The 13,769-nt window shown below is 45.5% G+C and overlaps 1 protein-coding gene across 3 annotated transcripts in view; it reads left to right on the top strand.

The window, feature by feature from the left end:
• Positions 1-1,172: 1,172 nt before the first annotated feature.
• The window catches only part of INF2 (inverted formin 2), an 88,005-nt gene continuing 75,408 nt past the window's right edge, over positions 1,173-13,769 (top strand). For all 3 annotated transcript variants that reach the window (XM_084837517.1, XM_084837509.1, XM_084837500.1), the window contains exon 1: positions 1,173-1,453. The gene's annotated coding sequence lies outside the window, so the exon portion shown is untranslated. The remainder of the gene's footprint in view (positions 1,454-13,769) is intronic.

Here is a 13,769-nt window from a genome sequence, read left to right as displayed (position 1 = left end):
GCACATTACACATTCCATATGCCACTTTTCCAGAGTTATTTCCCGCTTTTTATTCCGCATTACCCCAAATACCGCAATAGATGTCATTGTGTGCGCTAGGAGGTATGAATGCCCAAGAGGGAAATAGCGGCTTTCTTCACACTGAGCTTATCCTGCGATTGAGATTGCTCCTTCATGGAAGTTTGCGGGCTCTTTACATGAGGCCGTGAACCTCCAAGGCATCTCATGCACTAAATGCCCTTTGTTCCGTTTTTAAACAGCTCACAGATAATGACCTATCAAATTACCCCGTTGTGTTCCACTTGAGTCCCCTCCATGAAAAGAGGAAAAGCCGGCAAGAAGAGGGGCGAGATCAATGAAATATAATGGCAGACTCAGATATGGGAGGAACGAGGGGGAAAGGGGAGGGGGTAAGAAAGCCCATGAAAAAAGGAGTCGTTGTGATCCAGCATGTAAAACGGAAGCAGACAGCCCTGTTTTAAATGCAGGATTTAAACGCGCAAGAGGGAGATAGCGTCGTCATGAAGGGATGGTAGATATGACACCAGGTGTAGATCTTGTACAGGCAACGGGAGGGGGCGGGGTGCTGATCGTGCGACCCCGCCGTCGCCATTTATTTATTTATTTATTGCATTTCTATCCCGCCTTTTTTCCTCCAAGGACCCAAGGCGGCGTACATAATCCTCCTCCTCTCCATTTTAGCCTCACCGCAACAACCCTGTGTGGTGCCTGGCCCCAGTGAGCGTCCATGGCCGAGTGGGGACTCGAACCCGGATCTCCCGGCTCCCACTCCAACACTCGAGCCGCTACACCGCGCTGGCTCCATTTCCCCGGGAGGCGGTGACGGCAAGCGGCGGGATCGGGCCGCCGCGCGCGCGGCCCTTCCGCGGGGATCGGAGGGGGAGAGCGGAGGGGTGCACGCGCCGCTCGCGTGTGGATCGCGCGCGGATGGCCACGCGTGAAGCGGCTCCGCGCGCAGCCCGGGGCAAAGGGGGCGCCGTTGCTTCCCTGCGGCTGGATGCCGCCGGGAAACCTCCGGGCTGCGAAACGCGCTTCTCCCCCTCCCCGCGGAGCGCAGGCTCCGCCCCGCGAGAGAGGCCCGCCCCGCCCCGCTTCCCCCCGCCTTCCACGTGGGAGCGCGGGTTGGGCTCCGCTCTCCGGCGCTCGCTCCCGCCCCCGGGACTAGCGCGAGTTTCTGCCTGGGCGGAGAGCAGGCGCCGGCGGAGGAGGTCGTCTCGTCGCCTTTGGGGCCGCCGGAGCGCGGAGGACGGATCCCGCCTGCGCTGCGATCGGGTGGACCCCTTTCGGCTGGTTTCTTCTGCGCTGAAGAGCCGCGCGATCCGCGGAGGAGGGAGGCAAGAGCCGGCGCCGAAGGATGTGGCTGTCATCCCCGGCTGTACGCAGAAGCCCGTGAAGCAGCCAGGGAAGAAAACGAGGAGCGCAGCCGTCCTCGGTAAGCCAAGATCCTGCTCCGTTTCGCAAGGGTTAATATAAGGGAGAGACTGGGGAGGGGGATCCTCGGGGCCCAAGTAGCCCCTGGCAGTGGGGGCTGGCGGCTCCGATTTCGGTGGGGCTGCGCATCCCTGCTGGGTTTCAGTCAGAACCGGCCAGAACTCTCAAGGAGCTATCCAAAGTGCTGAACCTTATCCCCGAAATGGGCTCGGCACCTCGGGTAGCTCCGTGAGAGTTCTGGCCGGTTCTGGCTGAAACCCAGGAGGGATGTACAGCCCCACCGAAATCGTAGCCGCCAGCCTCCGCTGGCTTCTGAGGGCAGGTCGTGTTCATTTACTATATAAATCTAAGAGCTGCTCATTTTCTTGCAATAGGACACAGTCGTCGTTCCCCCTTTTCTTTCTCTAAACGCAAATAAAGAGTCTTGTAGCATCGACTACAGTGCCCACTTCATCAGATGCACCACTTCTTCTCCTCCTGGGTTGGTTTCTCTCTGCCTTCCACTCTGACAGCCAAGGAACTCCATCACTTGGGCAGGTCCAAGCGTGCCACTGAAGTTCACTTAACTTGGATTTAGTGGTGCCTCGACATAGAGCGCTTTGACATTCTTGTGTTTGGGGGTGAAAAGGGTGTGTTTCCTTCGGTCCTTTTCTTTGTCTGTATTCTGAAGGGAAATGGGTGTTCTGGTGGTGATGAGGTGATGATGTGTGTGAAATCAGTGGACAAGTAGTCATTTATGTTTGTTCAGACGGGCACCAGGGGTATAATCTTGAGCGCATGGTGCAAATGAATACATGTCATGCGCTTTTTTCCCTTACCTGTGCAACCTTAATCAGTGTGTGTTTACTTGGGAATAAATCTCACTGAATTGACTGGGGCGACTCCCTCCCAGAATTGCAGCCTTCGAATCTTTTCCCACCCTGCCTCAAGGGCAGGTTATGTAAATACGAAGAGGAAAGTTAGGCTGCCGCTTGGTTCATATGTTGCTGGGAGTGGTGTGATTGCCAGCTGCCATCCTTTGGTTGCTCTTACACCGCTCCAAATAACGACTGCAACTTCTGCCCAGCAGCCAGGCAGAAACATGTGGCTGTGTACTATGCTAGTGATGCCCATCCCATAAGGAATGGGTTGCTAATGTTGTATGTACCTATGTAATCTGCCCTAATCGCATGGTCAGATGCTACCAGCAGCTATTTATTTATTTCAAATGTTTATATCCCACCTTTGTAAGGCAGCTAACAATTTAAAAAATCACAGTGTGACAATAAAAATGAGAGACTGCCGAGTTTCAATTAATCAAGAGGTTCAGTTCTATCTCCTGCAGCTTTGGCTTGGATCAGGATAAAGGTGTTTTGTTGTTTGTTTGTTTTTTAAATCATGCTATATGTATTATTTGGCTTACCCAATGCCAGGATGGGTGCATTCTGAACAGCAACTATTTTTTGAATGGCCACTGTTTATCACACGATTGTCACTGTCTGTACTTGTTGCATTTCATTTCGCTCTGTTTACAATCTACCCCCCCCCAAAAAAAAACTTGAAACTTGGGGTAACACTTAAGTTGCCACAAGACCCTTTGTCATTTTTGCTGCACCAGCTACCCTTCTGGAAAGAAAAACAGCATCTAAAACAGTCTTCCCCAACTTGGTGCCCTCCAGATGTGTTGGACTACAACTCCCAGCATACTCCCAGCCAACTGGGATGCTGGGAATTGTTAGTCCAACACATCTGGAGGGCACCAGGTTGGGGAAGGCTGATCTGAAACAAACAAAATACGGTGTAGTAAAAGCAGCAGCAGCGTTGTCTCATGTGACCGATCAGAGGAAAACAGCATCAAGTAAAAGCTGAGGATGACAACACTGATTTCTAAAATGTGAACAGATGGGTGAAAGTACATGAATGATTACAAGACAGTGACAATCATGGGAGAATGATCATGGGAGAGGGTCAATGATGTTGCTTCCTGTAACATATAGCCCTGAGAGACAGGGACTAAAGAATCCATGATCCAGCAAGTTTCATGGTTAGTAGGGTCTGCGTCAAGGGTAAGCATGGGTGGGCACTTGCCAAGGGGTAACAGTCCAGCAGGGGCCCACTGACAAGGACCCTCTGGAGTCACTCCTCCTCTTCACCGTTGCAACCAGCTTGTTCACCACCCTCTCTGTGGCCCAGGAAATGGTGGCAGTGAGAAGGAGGAGCAGTAGATGCCACAGCCTGCTTTTTCACTGGCTGTCTGCCTGTCTAGCAGGCGAGTGGTAGCAATGATGGGAAAGGGGGTGAGGAGCAAGAACAGCTGGTCACAGCGGCGGTGAGAAGGTAGACTCATTGAGGGCAGGGGCCTGTTGGGGGTGTCTTACCCAAGGGTCGTCCAAAACCTGGAGCCTGTGCTGATGGTTAAGTAGGGATAGGAGCATAAGAAGAGCTTTGCTGGATCAGTCCAGGTGTCCATCTAGCCTAGCATCCTGTTCCCAGCTAATCTGATGCCCCTGGGAAACCCAGAAGGAGAACACAAAGGCAAAAGCCCTTCTCCATTCCCCCCTCCCCCACAGCAACGGGTATTCAGAGCTATACTGCCCTTTGATGCTGTGATGTGGGGCAGGAATTTTGTCCAGTGCTTTATTTGTATATAAGTACAATTTTTCCTAAAACTGTCCACAGATAAAGCACTTGAATTTTTTTCTGGAAAACTTTCCAAAACAGTCATTTCTCCAGCACTTTATTTTTCCCGCAGAAATGTTTCCATTTTGCAAGTTCATCAGTAACGATGAATCGATGCCAATTGCAAGTAGAATATAAGGCCAGCCTGGCAGTATCAAAGGTGTATTTAGTGTTTTTCAGGTGATTATCCCTACCAAGTATATGAGAAAAAATATATGCATACATTGAAATGCATACATGTCTCATTGTGAAATGAAACTAATAGGTGGAGACAGTGAAACTGAAGGTGCCCCAACGACCTTGTTGGAAGAGAATTGAACTCTGTTGAAATATTCAAAATGGTGGCCGCTGCAGAGATGAGAAACTCCACAGGGAAATTCCCCCATGGTGGCTTCTCATTACATGTGTACCTGCCCAGCGTGTCGGTTTTCAGTACCTTTGCTTTTTTCTTACATTTAGGGCACAATGCTATGCATGTTTAGACAGTATTAAGTCCTATGACACCCAGCATTCCCCTGCTAGCCAAGTTGGCTGGGGAATTCTGGGAGTCGTAGGACTTATTTCTATCTAAACGTGCATAGGGTTCCTCCCTTAAAAAATGCAGAGGAAGTACATGCCGTTCTCTTTATCTTTTTAACAACTGTTGCACTTAAAACATATATAACATAACTACATAACGTAACATTTAAACATATTAAGTGTGCTTTAATTTTTTCATCAATGCATTGTAGTGCATTAGGACAAAAAAAGTTAGCATGGGGTACTTTTTTTACTTTGTTGTTTACTAAATACAAACAAAATAAACATGCTCAATTGGATCACTCTCTAGGGCATCAGAAAAATGTCTGATGCAAACTGAAACATCTCTGGTGCAAATGACGCTATGCAAAAGAACCTAATTTTGAATTTCCCATTCAAAATTTCCCAGAAACCCACATCATTGCCTGGATGTGGAGGTTAGTTTTTGCTCACCTGGCTACAAGCTGTTGATAGACCTGTCCTCCATGAATGTGTTGAATGTCCTGCAGCACATGACGCTACCTTATACTGAACAAGACCATGGGTCCATCTAGACCAGTAATGCTTACTCTGCCAGAGGCTTTTGGCTAGAGATCTTTTCCCATCCTCTTCTCTGATTATTATTATTTTTAAGTGGAAACACCTAGGATTCAACTTGGGACTTCATGCACACAAATCAGCTATGGCCATTCTCCTGAACTGATTTGAACCTCGAGCCCTTATGGCAAACCCAATACTGCTGCACTGTGCTGGCTCAAATATATATAGATGTATGTGCGTGGGTGGTTGTGTATGGCCCAGTTTGCACACAAGAGGGCCTTTTCTGCTGTGGCCTCCCAGCTGTGGAATGAGCTCCCTAGAGAGGTTTGCCTGGTGCCTACGTTGTTTATCCTTCCAGCACCTTTTTATTCTCCCAGTATTTTAGCTTTCTAGTCTTTTAGCTCTGGTGTTTTAAATCTGTATTCTAAATCTCTGCATTGCTGCTAGATTTTATTCTGGCTGTACTGCTATATTGTGGTTTTAAGGTTTCATATTTTATATTGTTTTATGCTGCACTCTGTAGTTTTAATTTTTGTGAACCACCCAGAGAGCTTCAGCTATTGGGCCGAAATGAAATGAAATAAATAAATGACTAGAAATGAAATGAAATGTAATAAATAAATAAGAACACAGGTGTGTTTTTTTTTAAAAAAAAAAAAACTGGGGTTGTCATGAATGAGGCACTGTGCTAGTTCATGTGACTTGATCACTCCTGCTAGCACCACGAGGGGGTAAATACGCTAGTTGGGGGAGAGACAAGCCAGAGTTCTGGTTTCCGATGTCACACCAAACAAGATTATGCAGGGAGAGACAAGCCAGAGTTTCGGTTTCAGACATCACACTAAACAATCCAGGAATGGAGTGTGCCTGAGTTGTTTAGCCACTCCAGCTGGAAGTGGGACCAGTCTAGCTGCATGAACTAGCACACTGGCTCATTCATGGCAACCCAGGGTTTAAAATACCAACAACAGGCATGGGTTGTCATCAGATGTGAACCAGGCTTAATAATGCAGTCACTGCATATTAGGGACTAGATGCTTATTCCAACAAATCCTGGCAAATCATTTGATTGGCACCCGAGTCCTAAAGTTTTAGGACCTAACCCCTTTCTCTGGAATGTTGCTCATCTCAAAGCATTGCTGCAGCGTTGACATAACGTTTTATGTCATTGCACAGATGTAATTAATGGTACACCCTATCCGAAATTATGAGCTGTCTCCACAAGTTTTCTCACCCCAGCCATCTCTTTTTGACGGATGCAAATGTAATCTAAGAAGAGCGTTATCTCTTCCTTCCCATTTTGGCCGACGCATCTGTCTTCTCTTCGTTCTACACAGTTGTGCCCTAAATAAAAGCTCGGATCCCTTCTCAGTTTATTTATCTTTGACTCCGATCTGTCCTTGAGTGCATGTATCATGTTGCATTCATTAGCTTTTATTTAAGCCAGAAATATAACCCAAAGGTTTTTTAAATTGTTATTAGCCTTCTGCAAAACTGTTTACTCCACAATTTGGCAGCAGCGGCTGCTTTTTGTCTCCACCCACCCCCCAAAATACCAGGATCCAGTTCAAGGCTTCTTTCCTGGCATTATTCCACACATAGTGATGTTAGAGCAATGCAAGAAAACAATCGATGCTCAGTGGGGGCTGGTGACTCCGATGTCAGTGGGGCTGTGGATGTGCGCCGGGTTTTGGTAAGAACCAGTCAGAACTCTAAAGGAGCTATCCAAGGTGCTTCCACACTTTGGATAGCTCCTTTAGAGGTTGGACTGGTTCTGATTCACAGCCCCACTGACATCAGAGTCACCAGCCCCCACTGAAGATTTTCCAGTGTCCTGAGCTGCTTAAAAAAGGCCTGGCACAATCAGTTGGGGGGCAGGGGGTACAGAAGTGGCAGAATAGGAGAATGGCTTTCACATTTCATATTTCTTCCATAATGACAGCAGCATCCAATGGTGATATGGACTTTGAATGGGTCAGCACAGATCTAATGGCAGAGAGGGGACATGCATATCCCCTTGCTTTGCCTCGGACACTATGCTTTTCAGCAGAGGCAGATTGCTATTCATCCAGCAGTCATTTAGTATAGAAAACTCAAGGGATGTCCATACATGCATGAACTGCCCCTAGGTGGACTCCTGGCTACATAAGGGGGCAAAGGATCCCTGACCAGAAGGAAGGAACTGTAAAAGAGCTGCTGCAGTGTAGTGGTTAGAGTGCTGGTCTGGGACTCAGAAGACCTGAGTTCTAGTCCCCACTCAGTCATGAAGAGAGATGCTTCCTGTCAAGGTTCCATTTATGACCTGGACCCCCTGAGCAACCTCTTAAAGATCTCTTGCCTCCTTAAGAGTCCCTCCTTCCTTCTTTTAAACTTCCCCTTCCCAGTAATGTGTGGTTTAAGCTGTAAAAACCGATAAGAAATTAGCAAACAAGCACACAACTGTAAGTGGGTCAGGTAATACTAGTATAATGTGGTAACAATATGAAAACACACAATGAACGTAGCGGGTGTTAGTGATCTATTTAAAATAGGATTGTTGTTGGAGCAATATAATTATGCATATGAAAACAACGTGAATACAAATGTACATATATAGGAAGATAACAGAAGCATCTGTATAACAGGTATATGCATATTAATATTATAGTTTGTTCAAAGGATCTTAAAGTCCATCCAAAACGTCTTTACAGGAATCCAGTGTAATCCTGTTTTGCATATGAGTTGCTCCTTCAGATAAATAATAACTGCAAAGATATTAAGATATTAAAATCTACAGTCATATATATATGCACACATATGCACATACACGCACATGCATGTGGGTGCATGCATACGCTCATATGCGCACACACATTATTTACTATTTTTATATTCACCTTAGTTGTCAGTTATTATCATAATATGTACATGTACGAAAACATTATTTCAAATAAACACAAACATTCTCAATGAGAATTGTTACCATAATCTTATCAAAAATTATTAACATGAAAGCGGGGCTGTACTTTATAAGCAAGGAAATTGTTTCAAATCACCATCCTTAGACTCAAGTCTAAGTCTTAAACACTGTGGCAATACCGTAATCCAAATAGTTTTTCGAATGAGGCTGCTTAATCCGCTGGCATAGCTTTCATTTTATCTCATAGAGCTTCACAGAGCTAAGAAAGAACACCTAAAGCATATAGTAGCGGTACACTACCGAAAAGTTACTTTGAAATTTATTTGTTTGTTTGTTTCATTTCTATTCCACCCAATAGCCGAAGCTCTCTGGGCAGTTCACAAAAATTAAAACCAAAGAGTGCACAATAAAACAATATAAAATATATAAAACATTAAAACCACAGTATAACAATACAACCAGAATAAAACCTAGCAGCAATGCAGGGATTTAAAATACAGATTTAAAACAGTAAAGCTAAAAGTCTAGAAGGCTAAAATGCCTGGAAAAATAAGAAGGTCTTCACCTGGTGCCAGAAAGAATACAGTGTAGGTGCCAGGCGAACCTCCCTAAAGAGCTCATTCCACAGCCAGGGTGCCACAGCAGAAAAGGCCCTCCTCCTAGTAGCCACCCGCCTCACTTCCTTTGGCAGGGGCTCACAGAGAAGGGCCGCTGAGGATGATCTTAAGGTCCAGGCAGGCACATATGGGAGGAGGTGATCCTTCAGATAATCTGGCCCCAAGCCATTAAGGGCTTTGAATGTTAGTACCAGCACTTTGAATCGGGTTCGGAAATGGACTGGCAGCCAGTGCAGCTGGAAAAGTACTGGCATAGTATGAGCTCGCTGGCCAGTCCCTGTTAACAATCTTGCTGCCCTATTTTGGACCAGCTGAAGTTTCCGGACCGTTTTCAAAGGCAGCCCCACGTATAACACATTGCAGTAATCCAGACAAGAAGTTATCAGAGCATGGGTAACTGTAGCTAGGCTACCTCTCTCCAGATAAGGGCGCAGTTGGTATACCAGCCTAAGCTGATAAAAAGTGCTCCATGCCACTGAGTTCACCTGTGCCTCAAGTGACAGTTCTGGATCCAAGAGGAGCACCCCCAAACTACGAACGTGATTCTTTAGGGGGAGTGCAACCCCCTCCAAAACAGGTTGAATATCACCTAGCCGGACAGACGAACCACCCATTAACAGCACCTCTGTCTTGTCTGGATTGAGTTTCAGTTTATTGGCCCTCATCCAGTCCATTACCGTGCCCAGGCCCTGATTCAGAACAGCCACTGCCTCACCTGGGTTTGATGAGAAAGAGAGGTAGAGCTGGGTGTCATCCGCATATTGATGGCACCTCAGCCCACACCTCCGGATAACCTCCCCCAGCGGTTTCCTGTAGATGTTGAACAGCATGGGGGATAAAATAGAGCCCTGTGGAACCCCATGGCATAAATGAGACACAAAGTAACCAAACAAACCTCAAACCACAGACTGATAATTTATCCTGCTCTAACATGGGTAAGTTGATTCTGCAGCTGTGAGCATACCAATTCGTAACAGGCTTTAAATACCCAGTGTTGAAGAAAGGCTAAGTCATCCACATTGCTGTTAAAGGTATAGTGTTTGGCTTCATATGCAAGCAGATAAATATCCCCAATACAAATGCCTTTATATATTACACATAAGATCCAGAGAAATGTTCAAACCTTTAGGGATCACAGACAGTAGTTTGAAAATCCACTCCACCTCCTTACGTAGAAGTAAGTTATTGTAATCTGTCCAACTGTATTTATGAGAATAAATTCTATCAATAACTAGGAACTAGGAACTCCTCATGTGTATGAGCCTGTTCTGCACCAAGGGAGCATCCAAAACGTGGTTTCTTAATTTGGACTGATGCTCAATAATCCTAGTTCAAATGGTACGAGAAGTTTTGCCTACATACAATAACCCACATGGGCAAATGATAACATAGATAACTCACTTGGTCGTACAATTGGAAAAATGATGCAGTTCAAAACATGGATGATCCATGGGACGTTCGAAGATTTTGATTGGTAAGGAAAGATCACATACAGAGCAGCCTCTACATTTGTAATGCCCATAAGGTGAAGTTGCATGTTGCGCAGATGGATCAATATCCGAATGTACTAGATAGTCTCTAAGGTTTTTTGTCCGTCTAAATCCTATACGTGGAACATTGCTTCATCCAGGTATATGGCTTACTATATGCCAATATTTATATATTGCTTTTTTGATAGAGAAGGACAAATTAGAATACTCCAGAGAGATTGTAATCTTATTATTAGATCCCTTATCAGGTTGATTTAATAACATCAGTCTAGACACTGCATCTGCTCGTGTTTCAGCATCCCTTATTATATTCCTTGGGTAACCCCTATCCACCAGTTGTTATCTAAATAGTATTTTTTGATTAACATACTCATCATATTGTGAGGAGTTCCTCTTTTAAACTTCCCCTTCCCAGTAATGTGGGGTTTAGGCTGTAGGCATGGGGTGACTGACTCTAGACACAGGGTTTAACCACAACAGTGTACTGGTATATTTAAAGCTAGCAAAACACAACTATTTAGACAATAGAGCTGAGTGATACAAAAGGCATTAAAAGAAAATAAAAGTTGCAAACCATAAATTCTTTACACTAGCTGTCCTTGGACTTTTCTAGATGCTTCTGCCTCTTCACTTTTCAGACTCTGCTCTCACTTCAGGTTCTGGCTGTCTTTCCGCCCTTTCTGGCTCTCTTGCTGCCTTTATATACCCTCCTCCCTCAAAACTGAAAGCACTCCGTCAAACCTGAAGAAATGAAATTAAAGTGGAGAAATTAAACTGACACCCAACCGAAAAAACTACTCCTCTCGGGGTTACCCCCTTCCAACAGGAAACTCCAGGCCTTAAGCCTGACCTTTTTTCCCATTGCCTCTGTAGGCCTCAAATCTTCACACTGCCCATCAGAGTAGACAACACGGCTAGATGGACAAATAGACTGACCTAGTATAAGGCAACTTCCTATGTTCTCAGAGTCAGTGTGGTGTAGTGGTAGGCCAGGGGTAAGCAACCTGGTGCTCTTCAGATGTAGAATCATAGAATAGTAGGGTTGGAAGGGGCCTACAAGGCCATCGAGTCCAACCCCCTGCTCAATGCAGGAATCCAAGTCAGAGCATCCCTGACAGATGGCTGTCCAGCCTCGTCTTGAACGCCTTCAGTGTGGGAGAGCCCACCACCTCCCTAGGTAATTGGTTCCATTGTCGTATTGCTCTAACAGTCAGGAAGTTTTTCCTGATGTTCAGCCGGAATCTGGCTTCCTGTCACTTGAGCCCATTATTCCGTGTCCTGCACTCTGGGATGATCAAGAAGAGATCTTGGCCTTCTTCTCTGTGACAACCTTTCAAGTACTTGAAGAGTGCTATCCTATCTCCCCTCGGTCTTCTCTTCTCAAGGCTAAACATGCCCAGTTCTTTCAGTCTCTGCTCATAGGGCTTTGTTTCCAGTCCTCTGATCATCTTTGTTGACCTCCTCTGACCCCTCTCCAGTTTGTCTGCATCCTTCTTAAAGTGTGGTGCCCAGAACTGGACACAGTACTCCAGATGAGGCCTAACCAGTGCAGACTATGTTTTGGACTAAAGCTCCCATAAGCCCTAACTAGGGATGTATGAGAAATTTGTTTCAGTTCATTTTTAGATTTATCCAGTTCGCACCTTCTGAACCAAAGATGGGCTCGGGCTCAATCTGCAGTCAAAATCTGTACATTTCTGAACTTGCAAGGTGATTTGCAGACCAAAAAAAATGTGTTCTACAGCATGCATACATTGGAACAATGCACATGAAAAAATTGTACTTTTGAAAAATGCACACAAATAAGTTTCAATTAATGGGAGAAGAATGCCTACAATTGATGGATACAGTTGGAAAATATGCACAAAAATATGCACGGATTTTCATGCCAAAAAAAAAAAGCTCACCATCTGAAATGGACTCGAGTCATAACGAGCTTCAAGGTGGAATTCAGAGAACTTTGGCGAGCTCGGATTTTGCCGATTCACACATCCCTAGCCCCAACCAACATGGCCAATGGTGAGGGATTATGGGAGTTGTAGTCTGAAACATCTGGAGGGCAGCAGGTTGCCTACACTGGGTTAGGGTGTTGGAATAGGACCCAGGTTCAAATCCCCACTGAACCATGAAGCTCACTGGGTGACCTTGGACTAGTTACACTTTCTCAGCCCAGCCTACTTCACAGGGTTATTATGAGGATAAAATGGGAAGAGGAGAATAAAGTATGCTGCATTGAGCTCCTTGGAGAAGAAGTGTGATATAAATGTAATGCATACACTGAAACAATGTGATCAGAAATGTGATTATTAAAAAAAGCATCAAGTGCCAAAGGCAATAGCCCAGAGGTGAGGAATATGTGTCCCTCCAGGTGCTGTTGGACTTCAGTTCCCATCAGCCCTAGCTAGCATCGGCAGTGGTAAGGGCTGATGGGAGTTGCAGTCCCACAACATATGGAGGGACACATCCTCATCATCCCTGCAAAAGCCCGACAAGATTACAGGCTGCCAGCTAGGATGAAGTTTCTCCCTCCATACATCACTATGGTTCGAGAGGCGGAAATGGTGGCAAGTTTTAAACGCCTCTTGAAAATACACCTAGCACACAGGCTTCCCCTGACCTGTGAGGGGCTCTGATACCACCCTGTTTTATTGTTCTGGTGTTGTAATGTTTTAATATTTTCATTATTTATTACTTTTATCTTGCTTCTATGTTGTTGCTCTGTTGCTTTTTCAATGTAAACCATTTAGTGATTTTAATATGTTAAGCAGCATAAAATTATTCTCAATAAACAAATAATATATTCAAAGGAACAGAAGCAGCTAGTTGGAGGATTACAATAGCAAGTGATTTTAAATACCGTGTAGAAACGAATGGGCTAAGATATATTTTTGGACTGTCCTATGGAAAATGAGTTGGGCTGATTTCCTAAAAAAAGAAAAGCCTAACCCTTCCCATGTTCTAAAAGCAGCTTGTAAGATTAAATCACAATCAGCAGGAGCAATCCTCTGTCATCTTGGGGTTTGTCAATATGGGAGCCTTGCCACAAAATCTGAGATGGGAAAGATAAATAATTCTCTCTCCTACTGGCAGCTGTCACCGTGGGGGCTGAGGCTTGTAAGTAGCTACTTTGATCACTTGTAACATCCCCCTTGACTTGCAAGAGCATTGCTGTAGCACTAAAATGACACTATGAACCGCTGTCGTTCATCATGTGCTGTCAAAGGCCATGGCACCTTACAGAGTTATGTATGCAAGGAGCTTACAATCTGAAATAGATAATGGAGAAAATAACAAAGGGAGGAGAGGCAGGAGACAAAGCTAAGGTGGGAAGAATGTGGGCAAGAGGCCTTTAAATTCACTGGGTTGAATCCAGTGCTGGCCATCCACCAGTAGAACAGAAAATGCTGGTGGAACAGACTTCCTTCTCCCTCCAGTCCCCCTTGTACCCCTGACCTGCTGCAGAGGGTTGGGAGACCATTTGGAGCAGATTTGGGGGTGCTGGGGACTGCAGGGGGGAGAGACAGTGAAACTAGGTGGGTCTTCAGAGCTTTCCTGAAGACCTGCAAAGAAGAGGCTTGATGAATCCCTGATGGA

Source organism: Heloderma suspectum, chromosome 1, assembly GCF_057233095.1.
Source record: "Heloderma suspectum isolate Gila_16-S chromosome 1, 16-S_ref, whole genome shotgun sequence".
Classification (NCBI taxonomy): domain Eukaryota; kingdom Metazoa; phylum Chordata; class Lepidosauria; order Squamata; family Helodermatidae; genus Heloderma; species Heloderma suspectum.
The sequence above is the reverse complement of the archived record's forward strand: the minus strand, read 5'-3'. Positions and strand labels throughout refer to the sequence as shown.